General features: G+C 42.2%; 1 protein-coding gene across 1 annotated transcript in view; it reads right to left on the reverse strand.

The window, feature by feature from the left end:
* The window catches only part of LOC124722302, a 422,581-nt gene that overhangs the window by 190,270 nt on the left and 206,901 nt on the right, over window positions 1-25,410 (reverse strand). The window lies entirely within an intron of this gene.

The raw sequence follows: 25,410 nt of genomic DNA on the forward strand, positions 1-25,410 counted from the left end.
TGAGTGGGAAATTTAATTCATGAAGGTTTTGAGCATGTCTCTGCAAAGAGCCCACTTACTACTTATGATTATTATTCTTCTTCTTCCTGTCATTTGAAAACGATGTTCATATTTTGGGCATGTGTTCCCCAGAAAAAAATTCTATAGCTAAGAATTGAGTGTTAATACGAATGGTACGTAACTAAAATGCGCTGGACATAACATACCGATAACATTCTGTTTGTGTGACTCTCTAGTTTCTCAAGATCATGCACGTGTACAGAGATGGCACTTTATTATCAACCTGTCAATATGTTTATTATTGCCTCTTCAGGCGCTCTTCCTACCTCATTTATTATTATCTCATTCTGTAAACTAACATGCTATTATGATGAATGTATTAGGTATGAGAAATACTCATTGGAAATACTGCGTCGGTGGTAACTTAATATCTATGAACGACTTTGGCGTGATATATTTGAAAAATTACACCATAGATACATAAAGAGAGAGTCAGGAGGAAAAGTACATGCCTCAAGGAGTGACAGAGATCCTGAATAAAAAACTTCAAATGGACATATGCCCTATTCCAAATGGTTTCCGAGATACAACACATTTAATATCAAACTTCCTGGCAGATTAAAACTGTGTGCCCGACCGAGACTCGAACTCGGGACCTTTGCCTTTCGCGGGCAAGTGCTCTACCATCTGAGCTACCGAAGCACGACTCACGCCCGGTACTCAAAGCTTTACTTCTGCCAGTACCTCGTCTCCTACCTTCCAAACTTTACAGAAGCTCTCCCGCGAAAGGCAAAGGTCCCGAGTTCGAGTCTCGGTCGGGCACACAGTTTTAATCTGCCAGGAAGTTTCATATCAGCGCACACTCAGCTGCAGAGTGAAAATCTCATTCTGGAAACATTTAATATCACTTTTGTGCGTTTTCTTCGAATAATTCAAAAACTGCAACTTCCAGAGAAAACGTGTCCCAGTACAAAATTAAACTACATTCAATTTCCTACAGAAAAAGTCCTATTCATTTTTTCTCTATGACTAACAGATTGCGCGAAGAGAGCGCGAGAATATTGAAAATCTCGTGCAACGAGCATGCGCTATAGCTTAGGTAGCTTTTGTAGGCCACTCTGAGGCAGTTTCGCTGCTGGAAATACCAAAAGTGTCCTGCATCAAACTGTTCGTCTCAACTTCCTCTGCACTATTGTGGTATATTGTAAACAATGGCAATGTTTAGATAATACAGAAACTAAATAACTGTGTACATTAAATGTGTTCTCTCGGAAACCACTCGAAATAGGACATACGTCCATAGCCTACGAAGTTTTTTGTTCAGATTCACTAATATTATCACCACTCAAATCATGTACCTTTCCTCCCGACTCGCCCCGTGTAGACCGCGCAGGCCGTGAAACCAATATCGAAGTCACGCGACAGATGACAAAAAGCCGAGTTCATGTCATTACACACTATGCGGAGTGGAGCCAACAATTGCAGTTTTTATCATTTGTCGCAGAAACCAAGCACTGATTTTAACAGTTGAACGACTTGCTGTATTACTATTAAACACATAGCAGTAGTTCAGTTAACACAATTTCTCCAAAATTCTCGATATTAATGCCATGGTTATCGCTTTTACATTTGGGAAACTGAAAAGGTAACAAACAGTTTGAAACATTTTACTGACAGTTCTTTCTTTTTACAAATTACAGAATTACTCATAATCTTCGTTATTAATTGAGTTTTAAACATGGAGGCCAATATATGCGATTTTTCTTGGAATACTGGCATATAATGATTGTATAGTCTCCAGTAGAATGTTATGCCACTCTTCGATCATAATCTCTTCTAACTCCTGTAGTGACGAGGGAGACGGAAATCTGCTCCTGAGTCTGTGCTCCAATGCCGCCCACAAGGGTTCGGTAATGTTCAAGTCCGGGGACTGAGCTGGCCAGAGAAGACGCATGCTCCTCATACCACGATTGTACTGTCCTAGCTGTGTGAATGGGTGCATTATCGTCCTGAAGTATGGCATCATTGTCAGGGAAGATTTGAATCATGGGGTGCACCTGATGGCCTAAATGTTCACATAATCGTTGGCTGTAGCACGGCCTTTGAGAGTAATGATGGGACCAGCAGAAGACCATGATATGGCTGCCCACGCCATCACACTTCCACCTCCATGACTAACCGTTGGAATCAAGCAATTAGGATTGTAGCTTCTTTTGGCGTTCTCCAGACGTTAACCCGGCCCGATGTTGGAAATAACGAAAACGTTGACTCGTCGGACGATATGTTTCCACTGATCACCCGTCCAGGATTCACGCTCCTGTTTTACGTTTCTTTGGGGTGGATGTCGTCACTAATGGTTTCGGTACAGCAGCTCGTCCATGAGTATTCGCTTTTGGAGTTCTCGGCGGACAGTGTCGATACATACGGGGTCTCGAAGATGGCTATTGAGCTCTGCAGTCACTTTAGACGCCGTAATTTTGTGTTGTTTTGACACAATTCGTGTTAGCGTACGACGATCTCTGCCATTTATTTTTGATCTGCGCCCACTATTACGTAAACACGATGATGTTTTTCCATGTTTTATGTAGGATGTCTTGACCGTTGAACAGTTGCTCTTCAAACATTCAATAAGTTGGCTGTCTTGGTTACTGAGGCTCCAGCTACTCAGGCTCCCACAATCTTTGAAACACTGTTGCGTCTTGAGCACGCACAGTCTAGCGCGACACGTGCCTTACTTGCGTTGTTGACCGTCAAACACAACCATCCCATTACTATCACTGTTCACATTATTTTACCTATCCCCTGTGCGTGTGTATATATAATGACCCCTATCATCCAGTCCGTAATAGTTATACACAAATAAATACTCTCAAATAGAAGACCATTCGCATCTACTACGTAATGATCTAACTCCGTAACTTATGCCTGTAATTTCACCGCCTTGCTCTCGAAAAATGCGTTCGCCATATTTTTGTGATTTTTAAATATACTTTATTTGTGAACGAACTATAACTTCTTTCCAGGTATTTTTCGGCGCAACGCTGTACAAGATTTCCTCACTGTCACAAAGAAACTTTTACTGAAAATACTACAATTATCATAAGCTGAACAGTATTCCACAAGACGCCTACAAATGGGTGCTGCCACTAGTCAGCTAATCGAGATGTTGGTTTCAGTAAATGACATCCTCCACAGAATGTAACAACTAAGTTTGAAACAGCTGCTTCCGTGTTCCACAGGTTATATTCACGGCAAACGTTATAATGTAGAAAACACACACACACACACATTTATCGTTCTCCATCATCCTAGAAAGTCTGTAACATCATCACGGTATCACCCCGTCCGTGTATACGTACATTTACAGACGCCCGCGCCTGTAACCTTGACGCTCCGTGGTCTCGTTGGATGACGTTTCCGAACATGGTTTCCTATTCAAAATACGATGTACTCACTCTCCTCAACAAGTCCTAGAAGTCTGTAACGGGAATTTCCGACCACTCTGTTTAGTGAGGCCCGCTGTCCACCTTAGCATCTTCGTTTCCATTACACTTAGGCGGCGTTCTGTCTCAACTGTAGTCGGCCAGCACTCACAACCGTACAAGGCGACTGGTCGCATGACAGTGTGACAGATTTTTGATTTTAAATTATCTTTCATCCTGCGGCAGCAAGTGACTCCGGTTGTTGTTCGCTACTTCATTCAGGCTGCTTGAGTTCTGGTGTTAACCTCTTCGGTGAGTCGGCCGTCAACGGTGATCGTGGAACCAAGGTACTTAAACTTACACGAGTCAGATAAATACACACATATATATCTATACACGTATACAGAAAAGACTTTAAAGGCCCACCATATATACGTGCATATTTGTAAAGAAAGCCTCTGTGGTAGAGGAGGAGTTGTTAAGGACAAGCGTAATTAATCTATGAAACTTCCTGGCAGATTAAAACTGTGTGCCAGACCGAGACTCGAACTCGGGGCCTTTGCCTTTCGCGGGCAAGTGCTCTACCAACTGAGCTACCCAAGCACGACTCACGCCCCGTCCTCACAGCTTTACTTCTGTCAGTACCTCTAGATGATTAATCTATATTTGAAAACCCTTCCATTATATGTCAGACATGTTATTTCTATGGCAGATTGCCAAGGAGTTTTACAGTTGCGTATTTCATACCTTTCTATGCCAAAGAAATTTGAGAAAGCCGGAATACTCAAAGTTCTTAACAGGGTGAAAGTGGACGAGGGGCGGACGTGCTCTAAAGAGCCACAGTAACTTTAAAACTAAGGTAAAAAGATAAACTTATGCGTTCTGGCCCGAGATGTTCCAATCGAATCCGACCGACCTGTGTCATCCTATGCCAATGGCGTAATCAAGTGTAGTCCAGTGCATGTGGTTACCACACCGCTCTCCCGGTCATTGTCGCACCGATTAAGGTGGTGCAGTGGTTAGCACACTGCACTCACATTCGGGAGAACGACGGTTCAAACTCGCGTCCGGCCATCCTGATTTAGTTTTTCCATGATTTCCCTAAATCACTTCAGGCAAATGCCGGGCTGGATCCCTTGAAAGGGCACGGCCGATTTCCTTCCACATCCTTCCCTAATCCAATGGGACTGATGACCTCGCTGTTTGGTCCCCTCCTCATCAACCATCGGCATGAATTCCAACCATCTGTTCCGAAGCCAGCCATATTAATCATACGTAAAGAAATTGTTGGTCTCAAGAAGCAACCAGTGATATTAAAGAAGGGAAACGAGATATTAAGAATGTTAAGCCAAGTGCTTATGTTATGTCTTTATATGAGTATATTTGACAATTATATAATGAAACATACACTACCTGTAAATATGTGCCGACTCTTTTATCAGTCTTCCATATAAAGGAAGATTCGATGTTATTAAGAAAGGGAAAACATGTAATGCTGGGCATATGCGATTTTCTACGGTATTCATATCCAGAATTCTTTCTCAGAGCATACAGTTATCTGAGATGGCAGAGGTATCCTTTGCCTTGCCGTACAAAGTTCCATGAAATGAACATTGATAGCCAAGTAGTTCAGATTAATCTGCTGACTTGATACCTGGTCCATACAAAAATGTTAAGTATACGGGACACGGAGCCAACCGGTATATTACGACTAACACGTCACAGTGACTAATGAGCTCTTAGAAACAATAAAGAACTGGAAGATACTGGGTCTTAGATCAAAAACACGTAATAAACGGTGGATTCCTATTTCTCTGCAGTACTGAGCTTTGAAACCAACATCAGCCACGTCATGGGTGGAATAAGGCCGAGCCCTTGTCACTACATGCTACGCGGTGCGGAACCGACAGTCTGTTTTTCTCATATATAGCGGCAATCAGGCAATGATTTTAACAACTGAGCGACCTACCGCCCAAGTGTAACAGCCCAATTAAAGCAATTTCTGCGAAATTCACAGTATTAATGTGACTGTTTCCGGTTACGTTTGGTCAGCTAAAAGCGCCGAAATATAAGAATGGCTGCACAGTTAATTTCGCGTCGCACTGCACAATCTGTGAAATACATGCTGCCAAAAAGACAGAGGGTAATTTTACTGAGCTAGTAAACGACACGGTCGATGTGTTAATTTTCGAAATACCTGAAAGAGGATAAAATTTCCTTCAAAAGTGCATATGACTTCAACCTTAAAAGTCAAGAGAACATTATAATAAGATATGTGGAACTTTATTCAGGTATGCATGTTTGAAGAAGAGCAAGTCTCCTTCAGGAGCGATTTCTGACATCTGTCAACTCAGCCCTTAATCTCTTTAGAGATATGAGAAACATAAGAACGTCGTATATATTGACTGCCAGGTTGAGCCACGACTATCAAGAGAATAATTTTCCGGAGTTCGAGGTCCTGGTGATTCTACAGCAATCCTCACAGTTCGATGCGAATTTTAATAATCACTCAAAATGCGAATGCTGTTCCTTTCTCTGGTGGCGGTGTACCTGCCAAGGATAGAAGTTTTATCACCGACGGAAAAAAATTAACGGAGATTACGAATTTATATCTCGTTAGTTATGCGGCAAACTAAGTGCCAATTGAACTGGTAAAACATGTTATAATAACGATGAAGATAGAAGGGAAAATAAATCGCTTCTGAAAATTTACTTCGACAATTCAGTATGCCCCATTTACGATATGTCACGCGTTGCATTGAAGTACCTAGCGTGTTATATAGCCCGCAAATACAAGAGGACTGACAGTTCAGAGGGGGATTAAACAAGAAATTGCACTCTGCTGCAAAGAAATCGTGGATCAGGACTGGACTTATGATTTGAAGACCTTAATTGTAAACAGTGGAAAGGGACAACCTATGAAAAATCGAGTTATTGCATGCAAAACATGGCACGCGATATGCTTTATTCATATCAGTTGAGAATTCCATGATAAACCGTGAAACTGTAGATGTATCTCTAATTTCCGTTTCTCACTAATGGCAACTTTGTCAGGTTCAAATGGCTCTGAGCACTATGGGACTTAACTTCTGAGGTCATCAGTCCCCTAGAACTTAGAACTACTTAAACCTAAGGACATCACACACATCTATGCCCGAGGCAGGATTCGAACCTGCGACTGTAGCGGTCGCCCGGTTCCTGACTGTAACGCCTAGAACCGCTCGGCCACTACGGCCGGCCAACTTTGTCAGGGTATGTGCATGTAAGCAGTGGTAAGTGCCAAAGACATGGTTGTCAGTAGTACTAAAGAGTGCGGTGTTCGTGCCAGGAAAATACTTTTCAGGGACGATTTGTACAAATCGGAGGATGATTACGACTCAGGCAAAGATCCTGAATACGTCTCTGAACCCAAATGCGTTTCAAAAGTTGTTGAAGATCACTAAAATGTGAATAATTCTTTAATATCAAGTTGCGTCCCACACCACTGTTTACGCGGCAGCATGATGGCAGAAATGTTAACGTCCACCCTTTTATGTAGAAGTAACTTGGGGTGTACCCCAGGGGAGTGTGCTGGGACACCTGCTGTTCGTGTTGTATATTAATGACGTTTCAGTTACCTATAATGACGTACTATCTGAAAGAAGCTGCATAAATATTCAGTTAGGTCTTGATAAGATTGCAAAGTGGTGCAAAGACTGGGAACTTGCTTTGAATGTTCAGAAATGTAAAACCGCGCACTTCACAAAATGAAAAACGTAGTATTCTATGACCATAATACCAATAAGTCACTGTTGGAATCGGCCAACTCATACAAATACTTGGGTGTAACACTCTGAAGGGACCTGAAGTTGAATGATCACATAGGCTCAGTCGTGGGTAAGGCAGGTGGTAGACTTCAGTTTAATTTGTAGAATATTGGGGAAGAGCAATCAGTCTGCTACGGAGACTGCTTACAAATCACTCGTTAGACCCATCCTAGAATATTGCTCAAGTGTGTGGGACCCGTACCAAATAGGACTAACAGGGAATATTGAACGTACACAGAGAAGGGCAACACGAATGGTCACAGGTTTGGTTAATCCGCGGGAGAGTGTCATAGAGATACTGAAAGAACTGAACTAGAAGAATCTTGAAGACAGAAATAAACTATCCCGAGAAAGTCTCTTAACAAAGTTACCGGCTTTAAATGGTGACTCTAGGAATATACTACAATCCCCTACGCATCGCTCACATAGGGATCGCAAGAATAGAATAATTACTGGGCGCACAGAGGCATTCAATCAATCTTTCTTCCGGCGTTCCATACGTGAATGGAACAGGAAGAAACACTAACAACTGATACAATGGGACGACCACACTCTGCAATGCATCTCTCGGTGGTTTTCAGGGTATAGGTGTAGATTTATCGTTAACTCACGCAGCAAATAAACAACGTTAAGTACCCAGTGACTAATTTTTAAGAAATTTTTTTTTGGATAGAATTAAAGGTTTTAAAAGTATGTCGTTACTCTAGAAATATCTAAATACCATGACTGATTTGAATAAAAATAAATCACAATGGGTGTACCTGAAATATTTTATTTGTGAGATTTTATTGAAATTTTACTGTGCAATTTATTGAAACAACCAACTTGGCCCTAACTATTTTTTTACAGCCGAAGTCTTCATTTCTCAATGGGCTGTAACATCTCCTCACTCAAATAGTTGACTACACTGCTCAAGTTCAAGCATATTTTCGCATATTTCCACGGAGAAAGCACCCATATGTGTAAAAAGGCGATGGAAACACTGAAATTCATCATACATCCTCAATTTGACAAACAGTAATTTCCTAGTACTTGAGGAAAAGGACATCTGTAACAGGAAGGCTAAAAAATTGAGAAGAATGCAGCAAGAAGAAACCACGTCTCGACTTCGTCTCGTTTAGCATCCAAGGATTATAAGTCATGCCCAAAATTCGTTTAAGGTAAGAGCTGCGTTATTTATTAACTTGCGTAACATATCTGATAAGAAATATTACAATGTTAAATAATATATTCATTTTGATCTGACAATTATTTTAAACGGTAAGCTAGCGCAATTAAGAGGAACTGCAAAGCCGATCGTGAAACATTCTGTTACTTTGATCTATTTCATTCTGTTTTCAGTCCTGTTATTACACAACGATTTGAAATTGGCCAATTAGAATAGTGGTTGCTTTAAAATGTACCAGAGATAATAATTATAATGTTTTGTGAATGGTGCACGAAAGATTCCCACTAACATCATCGCTTAACGCAAAGGAGAACGGAGTTCTGCGGCCGCGTATTAGCTCTTACCTTTTAATTTCTGCGTAATTTTGGGATAACAGAAAACAATATATTCCGAGAAACTCGTTTGTCGAGTTTTCCATGGATGTTACTTCTTCAAGTAGCATTACACAGTTTCTCAATATTGTAAATGGCACTCATGAAATGCTAGACACATATGGAAAGCTATTACAATAAATGTCAAAAGTAAGGGGAAGGTTTTCACGTGAAACAAATACAGTACAGTCCCGCTATTCCGAATCCGCCTATTCCGAACAGAATTCAGAAAAAATACAGATTTTTTTAAACTTAAAAACAGGAGAAATTAAAAAGACGTTCACGAAAAGACGTACACCTATTATTATACAAGGACGCTAAATAGAGACATACTAGGGCCTAAGCTTGATGAAAACGCCTCAAACCAAGCGGGAATGAAAGTTGGTTACTTACAGTGATGTACATGTCGGCTCCTTTTATACAATTCTGTAAAATCATTTTTAATCACTGCTAAACACAAAAAATAACCAATTTACATACACTTAAGATGATCAGGCAATTCATTTTCCCTATTAGACCCAGCCACTTCAGGGACAAATTGGTGCTCGAACCATTCCTTGAACAAGTCGCGCTCCATCCAAGCATGTTTTTATTCTTATAATAGGCAGGAAGTGAATTGATGTTAATGTTTTTGAACGCTCGTGGTTTCGCCGATTTGTCTACTACCAGTAGCGGAAGTTTGTTAGTTGCCAAGGCGTTGCTGGAAACAGAGACAGACAGACGTTGTTTGTTCATTTTAAACCCTGGGGCAGATTTCTCTTCTTGTGAAGCAAGACTTTTGGTAGGCATAGTTTTAAAATTCAGTCCGGTTTCACCTGCGTTGTAAACTTGCTGTGGTAAGCAGTTCTGAAAAGAAACATGGTCTTTAAATCCTTTTAGGTAATTGGCAGCTGCTTTATTGTCAGCTGACAGCTTCTCCCCAGCAGTCGTGAGCTGTCTAATTCCGTGCGTTTTCTTTCAACGATCCAAAAAACCACAGCTAGCTGAAAACTATGGTGTTCAAATACTTTAGATCTGATAGTGTCTGTGTACAGTACCGTCAAAATTCCATCAGACTACAAATATCTCGCGAAATGAACGTGAAGGTAAATATCAGAAAAGATAGAGCTCATAGCGACGCTCACAGATAAGTCATTGTTGCCGTGCAGCATTCGAATAAAACAGGACAGTTGAGACAGAACAGTGGAAAGTGAAGCATCCTCCTCCACACATCGTTTGGAAGCTAGCTGAGCAATAATGTTAGAAGTGGCTTCTGGACAACAGAAGAACAATCGATATGCTGTAAAGGCGCGTTTCCACAGGCACTGAAAACATTCACATGCAAGGTGATTAATGATGGTGGAATTAGCAGACATTGTTGCTAACGTAACTTTAGCTCTGGTAGTTGGGAGAGGTGCAATAGCGAGAGACAGGGTTAACACATTATTCGTGTTAACCCTTACCCGACACCCCCCCCCCCCCCCCAATAAGTTTTGGAAATATTTGAAAAACCACCCGTTTTTGGTAAAGAATTAAAATATTTATAATTTCATTTTGAATCCTGAATCTTTTTGTAAATGTATTTTGCTGTGATTTGTTTGCTTTCTAGCACCTCTTTACTGAACTCTGCTTAAAGTTTGCAACATTGCGTCGTTTTAGTCTTCTTTTCCATTCGCTTTTGTGGAGATGCGATACACAAGAGAAGCTTCACAGCAACGATTCCAGTGGACCTACATATTCTGGAGTCGGAACCGATACTGTAGTGTACGATACACAGTATATCGTTATGGGATTCCGGATGCCAAAAGACAACTATAAGTGCAAGTTTAAAATTGATTACAAGACTTAATTTCCTTTTCTGCGCCGGGATAGAACAGGCACAGGAACAGAATGCCACTACGCAAGACAATAATTTACTTTTGTAATCGTACTGTTACTTATTTGTTTACTCGATTACACTCTTAACGTTGTTAATATTGTAATACGACACATTCAGATATACACTGGAGCGCCAAAGAAACTGGAATAGGCATGCATATTCAAATACAGATATATGTCAACAGGCAGAATACGGCACTGCGACCGTAACTGGCGCAGTTGTTAGAGCGGTTGCTGCTGCTACAATGGCATGTTACCGAGATTTAAATGAGTTTGAACGTGGTGTTATAGTCGGAGTACGAGCGACGGGGCACAGCATTTCCGAGGTAGCGATGAAGTGGGGATTTTCCCGTACGAAAATTTCACGAGTGTACTGTGAATATCAGGAATCCGATAAAACATCAAATTTCCGACATCGCTGCGGCCGGAAAAAAAATCCTGCAAGAACGGTGCCAACGACGACTGAAAAGAATCGTTCAACGTGACAGAAGTGCAACCCGTCCGCAAATTGTTGCAGATTTCAGTGCTGAGCCATCAACAAGTGTCAGCGTGCGAACCATTCAACGAAACATCATCTATACGGACTTTCGGAGCCGAAGGGCCACTCGTGTGTCCTTAATGACTGCACGACACAAAGGTTTACGGCATCGCCTGGGCCCTTCAACACCGTCATTGGACTGTTGATGACTGGAAACCTACTGCCTGGTCGGACGAGTCTCGTTTCAAATTTTATCGAGCGGATGGATGTGTACGGGTATGGAGCAACTCATGAATCCATGGACCCTGCATGTCAGCAGGGGACTGTTCAAGCTGGTGGAGGCTGTGTAATGGTGTGGGGCGTGTGCAGTTGGAGTGATATGGGAACCCTGATACGTCTAGATACGACTCTGACAGGTGACACGCACGTAAGCATCATGTGTGATCACCTGCATCCATTCATGTCCACTGTACATTCCGACGGACTTCGGCAATTCCAGCAGGACAATGCGACACCCCAAACGTCCAGAATTGCTACAGGGTGCTTCAGGAACACTCTTCTGAGTGAGTTTGAACTCTTCCGCTGTCCAGCAAACTCCCCAGACATGAACATTATTGAGCATATCTGGGATGCCTTGCAACGCTGTTCAGAAGAGATATCCATACCCCCCTCCATACTCTTACGGATTTATCGATAGCCCTGCAGGATTCATGGTGTCAATTCCCTCCAGCAGTACTTTAGACGAATGTTTTCTCTATTTGTTGGACATAACCTGAATCCTTATTAACTTGCACTGTTGTTATTGTGACTTCTTGTGTATAAATTATTATAAACATGTGGGTGTTCTTGCCATATTGTTCATAATGCTGGGAAGGTTGCCTGAGAAATTCAGAAGTTAATGGAATTCTATGAGTTTGTAGGAACAGAAAACAGGGCACAATTTTTTGACTGTAAATCAGGATGGTTTCCACCTGCACTAGCAATTAAGAGGATACTGCATATACATGATGCTCTAAAAAGTTATTTATCATCTGAACAAAACTGTCCTGTAACTATTAGCTCTTTTTAGAAAATTCATGGCAGAAGGCTACTTATATTTTGCACACAGTGTGATGAGTTCAGGCTACATATGTTCAGTACACAGCAAAAACAAATTCTACACACTGAAGGCGAGAAGAAAACTGTTGCAAAAGTCTACTCTTTTTTTACGGAGCACTGCCTCTAGTTTGCACGAAAGAACACAAAACCGTTTCATTCCTTTAAAAATAAAGGAAATTATTACGAAACGTGATGCAGGAAATTTAGTTAGCCTTTGAAACCGAAATGTACACTTGAAACTGTTAGTCACAATTAGTTTAGTAAGTGGATGACGCAATGCAGGATTATATCTGTATTTCAGTGGTTAGCTCTGGAAAAAAGAGACAGAGTGGCAAGCAGTGAAAAACCTGTGCTATTTTCAAGAGGTGTTAATATTTTTATTGATGACACTCTGCTGCCTGGTGAAATAAGTGCTTCAAGAACATACTACATTATGTACTCCGCAACTTTGGCACAGAAAAGTGTTGCTGAGAAATAGTACCAATATATGAGTGGTTTTTTTAATTGTAATGAATTTTTGACAATCGTACAGTACTATTTTGCCATACATGTACATAATGCAGTTGTTCCCTGTCGTTCAGTGGGCAGATGAGCGGAATAAGCTCACTGTTGAAAATGTAAAGTAGTTGTTGATTAAACTGTACTACATGAAAAATGTAATATGTGTTTAATACTATGGCAGAATTATCTGTAAAGTGCAAAAAATGGTCAAAATAAATGAAAAATATGTGAAATATATCACATTATCTGAATTCTCTCCCTCCCCCAATTTAAAAGATGATACCCCTAACCATGTGGCGCTGGATCAAAAGCGAAGTTCCGCACGTAACTAAAATGTGCGTTTGATAATGCAGCGTGATCTTCACTTTCTTGCACGTGTGTAGACGGCTGTACTGTTCATGTAGCGATGCTCAGTAGTCCAGGGGGAGAGTGCCAATTTACAGATCCATAGATCTGGAGTTCTAGCTGCGGTTAGTCCTGGTATTTTATCTTTCACTAATCATTTCTTTCAGCTCTGGCAATATTTTTTATTGTGAAAAATGCTGAGTAGGACAGTGGTTCGGCTCCACGGTAGGTCTCCCATGCCATTCAAGGTCGGAGGAATTGCCTTGGGCATACCACCTCCTATAGCTCCAGCACTCTGGTGTTTAAACGGACCTTTGGGTTGTGACCATGTTTATTTTATTAGAATTCGTTACGTGTGGCGGATAAGAGCAGCGCTAATTGTTACGCAAACAAGCTAAAAGTAATTTCTTGAAATGTCTGTCGCAAGCAGACGAATCGTCCCCATATAGTACCGAACCTCGACTCATAGTTGCCAAACCGCCAGGCAAAAGCAGATGAAGAATGTGGTGTAAGACTGAAAAAACTGCAGGAGAGCAGCGCATCTACAAGAAGCCAGGAGATGAATTTGCTAAAAGTGTTTCCCGTCGCATAACATTCTTTGAGAGTATTCTAAAAGCGAATATTCGAATGCACAAATTGAGTTTCAAATATGAAATTAGGATGTGAATTTTATCGCCAATCGATGAGCAATGTTACAAATACACTTACTGTCATAAAAAGAGCTGATCCACTGCAAACTGAGTGGGTAAATTGCATACAATCAGCTACACCAATGATTACTTTCGCACGGTTGGCCGCGCACTCGGGGAGCGCGGGTGGGGTCGTGACGTCTTGCACATCGGTTGATGTACTAGGGCCCCCGACGGCCGTGCCGGCCAGTACGACGTGTAGCGTCAGTAGAGAACCACTTGAACACGCACTATGCCCAGACGACACGTCTGACTGGCTGCCCAGCTGAACAAGTTAGAGAGGGGCCGCATCGGCTGCGGGAGGCTCGGTGGTCCTATCGTCGCACTGCGGACCATTCCGGTCGTACGGACACCACCATTGCCTGCGATTGTAGACAATGGATACAGTAAGGTACGCATTTACGATGTGGACGTCCCACATGCACCACAAGGAGGGAGCACCGAAGGATTGCCCTCCACGCACGAACAGATCCGATGGTAACGATAAGGGCCGTTCACCGGGCTGTCCTGCCTTCTATGCAACGTTCTGTAAGTGCTAATACCTTGGCATGCGGCTGCTCGACGCAGGGCTCGCCGCACGACTACCGTTACGACGCCCCCACAGCATCGCGATCGAGTCGCCTGGTGTCGGCACCGATGGACATGCATACAGGCAGCGGATCATCTTCAGTGACGAGTCCCGCTTCTATCTTGGAGGCGACAGCCATCTGGCCGTCTCTGGTGACGCAATAAAGAGCGCTACGAAGAGCTGTTTGCTGTCTCCCATCACACGTCCCGCCCCACTGGTGTCGTAAGCGTCACCCTATGGTGTCTATTCACCGTTCGTTCCTTGTGGGCTCCGTGACAGCCGCTCGGCACATGGGTGAGGTCCTGCAAGCGGTAGCTCTGCTGTTCGCGAACGCCCATACCCTATTTCAACATAACAACTCTAATCCTCATACTGCTGCCACCTCTCGAGCGTGCTTTGCAGCTGTGGATATGTTCACAATACATGTTGTTCCTTCTAACAAAGAAACTCCAAAACTCCTAATCGCCCCCCCCCCCCCCCCCTGCAGATTTAGAGGTAAGAGTGCCCAGTGCGCAGCCCGTCAAAAACTGAACACAGATCAAGCATGAAAACTGGAAGAATGTGTACTGGTGTGAAAAAAAAAAGCAAAATAGAAACAGTGAACGGTCCATGAACCAGAAGTGCAATATAGAGCAGCCGGAAATAGAAATGGCGTCGTGGTTAAGTGGTTACGGTGTTCGACTGTCAAACGGACGAGCCGTATTCAAACCTCCCTCGTGCCATTTTCTTTTTTATTTTCCTTCGCTTTTTGTGTCTGTGTCATGGTGTAACGTCCGTTTGCAACAGCGAGGTGTACGGTAGGGACCTATAATGACAGTTGATTCTGCACAACTACTGTATCAGCAGTCGAAAGGAAGTGGCTTCCCAATGGGAACCGCAAACGCTTGATGATAAGGCGACAGGTCAACCGAATCCTCCACCGGAAAACAACACGTCTGGTGTATCATACACGGCATTAGTGACAGTACGTGTGTCATATGATAGGAATCTCTTATCGAAGCATTTAATTTGTACGACTGGTAAATGAGTGAGATATACCTCTTTGTCCTATTTGGGTGTTCGTATGAATGTGATCCCTCACAAGGAAATAATAAAACCATAATAGTTTGTCACATAAGCTGCAACAAATGAACGCAACAGTTTCGCAATCACACAGTTTCTCTGTACTGTCAAAACATATGTTTTTAAGGTTTTTGGAATTCCGTTCCGTTTTGGATGCTTGTCTCTTGAATTCCTTTGTTGTAACGTAGTTCACGCCCGTTTATTTGTTGTTTTCATGTCTGTGAGACGTCTATGTGGTATCTCGCCTGCACTCACTATTCATCACATTTACTTGCGACGGTGCCGTATTCTTACCACATGACTCATATTCCATAACCAATGCATAGTACGACAACTGCCAAGACTACAGAAAGAGAACCATTATTTCAAGCACCCGATGATCAGTTCATAATGTTGTGGGAAGCGATGACCACTGCCGGCCGCGGTGGTCTCGCGGTTCTAGGCGCGCAGTCCGGAACCGTGCGACTGTTGCGGTCGCAGGTTCGAATCCTGCCTCGGGCACGGATGTGTGTGGTGTCCTTAGGTTCGTTAGGTTTAAGTAGTTCTAAGTTCTAGGGGACTGATGACCACAGCAGTTGAGTCCCATAGTGCTCAGAGCCATTTGAACCATTTGAACGATGACCACTTTCCCACGAAGCCGTTGCTGTTTGAGGCTGCTCTTTATTGCACTTCTTGGATCGTTCACTGTTTCTATTTGGCTTTCTTTTTCATTATTTAGTACACCTCCTTCCTGTTTTCATGCTTGATCTGTGTTCAGTTTTTGACGGGCTATTCACTGAGTCATCTTACCACTAAATCTGAGGGGAGTGCGATCGCGAGTTTCCCTTGTAAGTGTAATCATTTCGCGTTTGTGGTACCATCTGCCTGCCTGTCAACAAAGATCGCAATCCGCCTTGTTCTTCTGGGTGCAGGTCTTTTTATGACGATGAATGCATTATAGGACATGGGCTTCAGGCATATTAAAATGACTGATGGGAGGAAATTACGTACGGAAAGGAGCGATGTCGTAGCTACAAGGAAGAACGTGTGAAATCTGAGACAGTGAAACAAATCGCATTAATTACACATACAAAATAGATCAATGCAAGATAAATGTGATGGGCTTGACGATATGAAAATTTTGGCGGGCATGGGAGGTCGCCTTATTGTCGTTTAGAAAGGACCCACAAAGTATCATCAGAGCAAACTAATGTTTAAGGCATGACGTACGGCGTTTTAAGACACTGGTTTACAAAAACAAGTTAATTCCAAACTTCTCCCAAGTTCACGGTTACTGTGATGGACAACAGCAGAAACCAAGCAGTGAAAAACAGCATAGCTCTTAACTATAAAAATCAGAAAATACGATATTATCACATGATTATTGAGTAACGGGATTCCCCATAACTCGTTACAAACCAGAACGGAATTGATGCTCCCTGTCACTGCCTGTAAGCCTGAAAATTGTCCTATGAAATATATGAGAACGCAAAACAACACGGGCACTATCTTATTAGAGTGCCATTGTAAGACTATAATTATAATCACATCGAGCTGATGAAACTAAGTTTTAGAAAAAAAAGTTAAGTTTAAAACTGCAGTCGTCGAGAGTGTTTCACGTAAAGCATTACGGTCTGTGCATTGGCAGACTTACAAGAGACATGCACATCTAAACTTGAAGACGATCAATTAGTAGAGATTCTGTTAAGAGAGTTTATCACCATAATTTTACGAGCACTGCGTTCATCTTAGGCGGGCAGCGAAGATTTATTGTCCTGAAATAGGTAAGAATTATACTAATTAATACTTTGGGCGTGTGGTTTGTCACATTCATGGTTGCATTGCAAATTATTGCCAATGAGTCAACTCACAGAAATACCTGAGTGTAAGAGTTTGTGATGATATGAAATTAAATGATCACATAGGCTCAGTCGATGGCAAAGAAGATGGAAGAATTAGATTCATTAACAGGATAATTAGAAAATGCACTCATTCTATGACGGCTCCGCACGTCAGTATCAGAGTCAGTATCCGGAGTATCAACAGTACCTCAAAACAGCACCACGACCGTATCTGTAGTTGCAGCCAAGAAAAACCAAACTGATTATTCTACATGTGATAGTAGTTATCGTTCACTGGATCAGAGTTAGAGACAGTGCAGCGCAAGTTAACTTTGAACTACTGCCACGCTCCACCAGCTGCGTACTTTAGTGGTGTAACTTTTCTTTAAGAAGTCAGCCTAAACTGCTGTTGATCTGCGTTACCTCCCCCCCCCCCCCAAATATATTTGGCACTGTGACGAGGCTGGATACTTGCTGCGTGCAAGCAAGTGACTTCATAACAGCAACCACGTTTAGTGATGTGGGGTTCTCTTCCTACCAGCTATTTATGTTTGCTACCAAGTGTATTTGGTGAAAACAATAGCCTACAAAGGATACCCATTCTCGAATAATAATGAAGTGTGTGGGGCACATATCAAATAGAGCTCACAAGGGATCTTGAACGTTTACAAAGAATGGCAGCACAAATTGTCAGAGGTTTGTTTGACTCACAGGAGGGCGCCACGGAATTTTGAAAAATCTGAACTGGCAGACGCTTGAAAATAATCTACTACCCCCCCCCCCCCCCCACAAATTAAAAAAAATACCTTCAAAGTCTCAAGAACGAGTAATAAGTACAGAATCTTTGAATATACTACAGTCTCCGAAGTGTTTCTTCCGTAGGGACTGCGAAGACAAGGCAAGATAAGATTAATTACAGCACACACAGAGGCATTAAGCGGTCATTCTTGTTACGCTCCATTCACGAACGATCTATGCTAGCTACGTGGTACAATGGAAAGTACCTTCTGACATGCGCTTCAGTGGTTTGGAAGTAAATAGATGTAGGTACTTCCGATCGTCCATCAACCTCCTAGTTTCCATGATCGAAAATCACGGTTCTGTCGTAGTGGCACAGAACGGCACTGTCTAAGAAAAGCAGCAGCATAATGTTTATGAGGTGCACAGTATTTTCGCTGGACTGACTACGCTCCTACCGATAACGAATTGCTACGCCCGCGCAAGCGCTTGCATCCAGCCCAGCTGTCCGCCTCGTGTTGGAATGACAGCGCGCAGAAGGCAAACTGGCGACGTCGCAAATTCTCTCTCTCTCTCTCTCTCTCTCTGCGCAGAACGCTTCGCTCAGCCGCCTTCTTGCTTGTACACCATTTCTGTCTTCGGTACAAACGCAAACGACACAGTGTGCCCTAAAGTGGCCCCTAGAAAGTCAGTATTACAGTTCAGTATTTCCGAATGAGCAATAACATGGGCAAACGGAAAACTTCTGAAATACTTAAATTGCACTATCTCAAAAATATTGAGCCCTCTATGGTCATTAGTAACATAACATCATGTGATTCACTGAATTACAGTCTCTGCACGTATTTGTGTTTACTTCCGTGATCAATACTAAAACGAATTCAAAACAAGACGAAAGATCATTTATATTAGAGTGCATAGAAATTTACTGCCAGTATTATATGGCGTTCGAATTTAAAAAACAGGAAAATTAAGAATGATTCTAATGAGCCTATGAGTTGTTACTCACTAAATACAGAGGATAGTATCACAGAGCTATGAGGGACGATCTTTGTTTGTTCTGAAATATTTTTATTTTAAATGGTGACAACCATTTCCAGTATTTTATCAAATACTAGACTATCAATGCGAAAAAAGTACTTATAATTATCTGTTTCGTTCAATCTCAATTTTCTCAGCAAGGTTTCGTGAGTGAATTTATGAAGCTTCTTATATCAATTTTTCATCCAACTTTCTTCCTTCTGCTTGCAACAACATACAGCAATTTCAATAGGTACCGCGTCCTTCGAGCGCAATATTACACATTACTGCACATTTTTATTAAGTAGTTTAGGGAGAACTAGAACAATATTGCATAATATTTATGCACAGTAACATTAACAGTCTACGGTCCGCTAAGATACCCTGTTGACAATCTGATACTTGCATAGTGATAACAGTCTACGGTCCGCTAAGATCCCCTGTTGACAATTTGATACTTGCATAGTTTACTACACCCGGCATTTTTGGTCAAAGCCGGCCGAAGTGGCCGTGCGGTTAAAGGCGCTGCAGTCTGGAACCGCAAGACCGCTACGGTCGCAGGTTCGAATCCCGCCTCGGGCATGGATGTTTGTGATGTCCTTAGGTTAGTTAGGTTTAACTAGTTCTAAGTTCTAGGGGACTAATGACCTCATAGTGCTCAGAGCCATTTGAACCATTTTTGGTCAAACGTTTGAGCGGAGCGAAAACAGGACTCTCTAGAAATCACACACTGGATTTTTGTCCATATTTTCATAGCCTAACGAGGACTCGGAAATAGATAAATGGGATAGCAAATTGACCAGCGTGTGGTCTGTAAAATAAAAAGGTTTAATTACTTGAAAGTAAACAGAGTAATTATGGCATACTTCACTGGTGATTTGGGGGGCAACTGAAATATTTCACGCACAGATGTTGCTAGCTATGTAAATAATGTGTCAAAAAGTTCGTTTCTTCATGGCCTCGCTATTTTATACCGAAATGTTACACTGCTGCAGATACTATACAATTCTTTCTTTCTACATCCACATGGATATTCCGCAATCACATTTAAGTGCCTGGCAGAGGGTTCATCGAACCACCTTCACAATTCTCTATTATTCCAATCTCGTATAGCGAGCGGAAAGAACGAACACCTGTATTTCCTTAAAAGCTGTGATTTTCTTTATTTTATGATGGTGATTGTTTCTCCCTATATAGGTCGGCGTCAACAAAATATTTTCGCATTTGGAGGAGAAAATTGGTGATTGGAATTTCGTGAGAAGATTCCGTTGCAACGAGAAACGCCTTTGTTTCAATGACGTCCACCCCAAATCCTATATCATTTCAGAGACACTCTCTCCCATATTTCGCGATAATACAAAACGAGCTGCCGTTCTCTGAACTTTTTCGATGTACTCCGTCAATCCTATCCGGTAAGGGCCCCACACCGCACAGCAGTACTATAGAAGAGGACGGACAAGCGTAATGTAGGTAGTCTCCGTAGCAGATCTGTTACATTTTCTAAGTGTCCTGCCAATAAAATTGGTTAAACTTTCCCACAACATTCTCTATGTTTTCCTTCAAATTTAAGTTGTTCGTAATTGTAATTCCTAGGTATTTAGTTGAATTTACGGCCTTCAGGTTTGACTGATTTATCATGTAACCGAAGTTTAATGGATTCCTTTTAGCACTCATGTGGATGACCTCACACTTTTCGTTATTTAGGGTCAGCTGCTACTTTTCGCACCATACAGATATCTCTTCTAAATCGTTTTGCAATTTGTTTTGACCTTCTGATGACTTTGCCAGTCGATAAACGACGTCATCTGCAAACCTAAGACAGCTGCTCAGATTGTCTCCCAAATTGTTTATATAGATACGGAACAGCAAAGGGGAACGCAAGATATCACTTCTGTTTTACTCGATGACTCTCCGTCAATTACTACGAACTGTGACCTGACCTCTCTGACAGGAAATCACAAGTCCAGTCACGTAACTGAGACAATATTCCTTAAGCGCGCAATTTCACAACAAGCCGCTTGTGTGGTACAGTGTCAAAAGCCTTCCGGAAATCCAGAAACACGGAATCAATCCGACATCCCTTGTCAATAGCATTCAACACTTCATGCGAGCAAAGAGCTAGTTGTGTTTCACAAGAACTCATGTTGACTGTGTGTCAACAGACCGTTTTCTTCGAGGTAATTCATAATGTTCGAACACAATAACTACTCCAAAATCCTGCTGCATATAGACGTTAATGATATGGGCCTGTAATTTAGTGGATTACTCCTACTACCTTTCTTGAATATTGGTGTGACCTGTGCAGTTTTCCAGTCTTTGGGCACAGATCTTTAGTCGGGCGAACGGATGCATATGATTGTTACGTATGGAGCTAATATATAAGAATACTCTGAAAGGAACCTAACTGGTATACAGTCTGGACTAAAAGACTTGCTTTAATTAAATGATTTAAGTTGCTTCACTACTCCGAGGATATTTACTTCTACGTTACTCATGTCGGCAGCTGTTCTTGATTCGAATTCTGGAATATTTACTTCGTCTTTTTTGTGAACGCATTTCGGAAGGCTGTGCTTAGTAACTTTGCTTTGGCAGCACTGTCTTCGATAGTATCTCCATTGCTATCGGGCAGAGAAGGCACTGATTGTGTCTTTCCGTTAGCTTACTTCACATACGACCAGAATCTCTTTGAATTTTCTGCCAGGTTTCGAGACAAAGTTTCGTTGTGGAAACTGTTATAAGCCTCTCGCATTCAAGTCCGCGCTAAATTTCGAGCTTCTGTAAAAGATCGCCAATCTTGGGGATCTTGCGTCTGTTTAAATTTGGCATGTTTGTTTCGTTGTTTCAGCAACAGTGTTCTGACCCGTTTTATGTACCAAGGAGGATCAGCTCCGTCGTTTGTTAATTTATTTGGTATAAATATCTCAATTGCTGCCGATAATATTTCTTTGAATTCAAACCACATCTGGTCTACACGTATACTGTTAATTTGGAAGGAGCGGATATCGTCTCTCAGGGAAGTGTGAAGTGAATTTTTATCTGCTTTTTTGAGTAGGTATATTTTTCGTTTATTTTTGGAGGATTTGAGGGTTACAACATTCAATCTCGCTATGACAACCCTGTGTTCACTAATCCCTGCATCCGTTTTAATGCTCATTATTAACTCAGGATTGTTTGTTGCTAAGAGATCAAGTGTATTTTCACAATCGTTTACTATTCGCATGGGCTTTTGAACTAACTGCTCGAAATAATTTTCAGAGAATGCGTTTAGCACAATTTCGGATAATGTTTTACGCGTACCTCCGGAACTAAACATGTATTTTCGCCAACATATCGAGAGTAAATTAAAGTCACCACCAACTATACTCGTATGAGTCGGGTATGTGTTTAAAATCAAACTCAAGTTATCTTTGAATCTTTCAGCAATTGTATCATCTGAATTGGGAAGTCAGTAAAAGGATCCAACTATTATTTTATTCCGATTGCCAACAATGACCTCTGCCCATACTAAGTCACAGGAACTATTTACTTCAATTTCGTGAGAAGATAAACTACTTCTAAAGGCAACAAACACGCCACCGCCAACCGTTTTTAGCCTATCCTTTCGGAACACCTTCAGGTTCTTCGCAAAAATTGCGGCTGGGGTTATCTCCGGCTTTAGTCAGCTTGCAGTGCCCACAAGGATTTGAGCATCAGTGCTTTCTATTAGCGCTTGGAGCTCTGATATTTTCCCAACACAGCTACGACAATTTACAACTGTTATACCGATGGTTCCTGTATCTACGTTCTTCATGTGTTCGGCCTGCGCCCTTTGTGACTGAAGCCCTTTTTGTGTTTTCCCAAGACCCTCTAACCTAAAAAACGGCCCAGTCCACGCCACACAGCCCCTGCTACCCGTGTAACCGCCTCCTGCCTGTGCAGAACCGTCTGAGCCTCTGATTCAGATCCTCCACTCGGATCTGTAACCGAGGTCCGCAATCGGTCCTGCCTTACGTGCGGCCGCGTGGTAAGTCTTTCGCCGCCTGCTCCGCCCCGGGGCGACCTCCCACTCGACCACAGGTGAGGGGTCAGCCTCAGTGCGAGCACCAACTGGGCTGGCCACCGGTGAGGGCCGATCGGAGGACTCGGACGTGCTGGACGTCAGCTGGATCCCCCCGGCCGTCCCACAAGAGTGGTGTACATCCACTGCATCCTCAAATTGTGTAACCGGAGCTGAGAGAGAAGTGTCACCAACTCGGTCGCACCCGCACACAACAATCACAGTCCCTGTCCACACTAAAGACCGTGGAAAACTAAACCATCCAGATAAACGGACTATAGGCACGTGCTGCGAAACTCTACTGTAGACACTGACGAAAACACAGGAACTGTGTATAATAAATTAGATTAATACGAACAGATTCAATAACCTAACTACGGAAGCACTCAGGTGAAACTAAATAAGTCGCCCCTGATTGGGAACTTGTAATATGTCACAAAATCGGTTTACTTTCCGACGCAAACGAAAACGCGAGAACAGTGGCTATTAGATATTAAATTAGCACACAGATACTCAAGAAACTAAACTATTAAAGCACACACATGATATTATAAAATTCGCTACTGGTAAGGAACTCGTAAAGTCACAAAATCCCGTTACTTCCATGTTAATGTGTCTGTCACGGCCGGCTGCTGCTGCCTGTTTTTTCTTGTTGAAAAAATAAATGTCAAATTAGAATATAAATTGAAATTTCTCTGTTTCCCCTTTATCTACATACCCTTAAACGTAGCAGAACACTAACGGTTATTTAATTACATTGTATTTCATGCTTTCTGAACCCAAAACTTAAAAATAAAAAATATAAATTGTAACAGAAAACGGCGAAATATTTTGTGAAATAATTTGTTTAAAAGTAAGAAATAAAATAGATTTGAGAAACGCCTGACGCTTCTCATTCGCTATACATGATTTTTAGCATCAAAGGTGCTTCAAATGGTGCAAATGGCTCTGAGCACTATGGGACTTAACATCTGAGGTCATCAGTCCCCTAGAACTTGGAACTAATTAAACCTAACTAACCTAAGGACATCACACACATCCATGCCCGAGGCAGGATTCGAACCTGCGACCGTAGCGGTCGCGCGGTTCCAGACTGTAGCGCCTACAACCGCCCGGTCACTCCGGCCGGCAAAAGGTGCTTCAAATGTTTCCTAATCTATTTTATTTTTTAAACAAATAATTTCACAAAACACTTTTTTTATATGGGGCAAAACTCATCCGCAAAACGTAGAACCATACTCCAGTGGGGTCTGGTGTCTGTAAGGAACCGACTTTTGTAAAATTGCAGTACACTGGGTACGAAATCGTTAAACTGAAGAACTTTCTGGATATACAGGGCTTTTAATGTTCTTACTTTAAAGTTTCGCAAGCATGCCCCAGGCAAGCCTTTCATAATTTAAGAACATTCAAACGCAGATATGTGTCGCTACTTCAGTCTGCAAGCTGGTCGTAGGTTGTGTTCCAAAAATGAACAGCACAGAGACAGAAATGATGACACTTTCTGCAGGACCTGACCATCATTTTGAAGGACAATGCTCAAGCACGTACAGTGGAAGCTGTTACTGATTTGTATGACTGATGGTGCTGCTAAGTGCTATACCACCTACTGTACTCCCCTGACTTAAGTCCTCGAGAGTTCAACTCGATTTCTAAACTGAAGGAAACACTTCACGAAATTCGCTTCAGAACTGCTACAAATTCGTCAGGCAATAGACCGCGCTGCTCGAACTGACAACCCACCTGGCACTGTTAAGAGTATCCTACGACTTTCGCATCGCTGGCAACGGGTTATACACAATGCTGGTGACTACTTTGAAGGTCAGTAAAACTTTGAAACACGTATCTATTTTGTACGAGCTGTAAATAAATAGTTGCCACTATTTAAGTTCCAACCCTCGTATAAAGCGATACACAATCTAAAACTCAATTCTTTTTAATGAACAGTTTCTGTAAAATCGTGTGAGAAAGACTGCAGAGCTGATGGGGAGCGCGTGGCGTTCCGCTCGTAATGGGACTGTTGCTTTTATGACTAGCAGGCTAACCAGCGTTCTCTGTGTGTACCCACAGGCGCGTATAGCTGTGCTGGACAGAGCGGAGAGTCGGCTTCCTTTCTGCTCTTCCACTTAACACAACCTCTCGTCTCGTCCGTTTGATATTCATCGTTTATGAAGACTGGCAGTGTAGTAGTCTGCCACCTTCTTAGCTTACAGCATATTCTGCTCTCCATCAATTTGGAGCGAGAAACGCAGAGTTTACATCACGGTAGCATTTCGGTTGCGTCTCGAGAAGATGTACTCGTGTGTCGCGAATACATGCGCAAGCAGTCTACACTACGAGCAGCTCCAAACATCGCTATGAAACATTTACGGTAAGCTCGCTTCTCATTCCGCTTTTGTAACGAGTTCTGACGCCCTCATGGGCAACCAATGTC

Source organism: Schistocerca piceifrons, chromosome X (assembly GCF_021461385.2).
Source record: "Schistocerca piceifrons isolate TAMUIC-IGC-003096 chromosome X, iqSchPice1.1, whole genome shotgun sequence".
Taxonomy (NCBI): Eukaryota; Metazoa; Arthropoda; class Insecta; order Orthoptera; family Acrididae; genus Schistocerca; species Schistocerca piceifrons.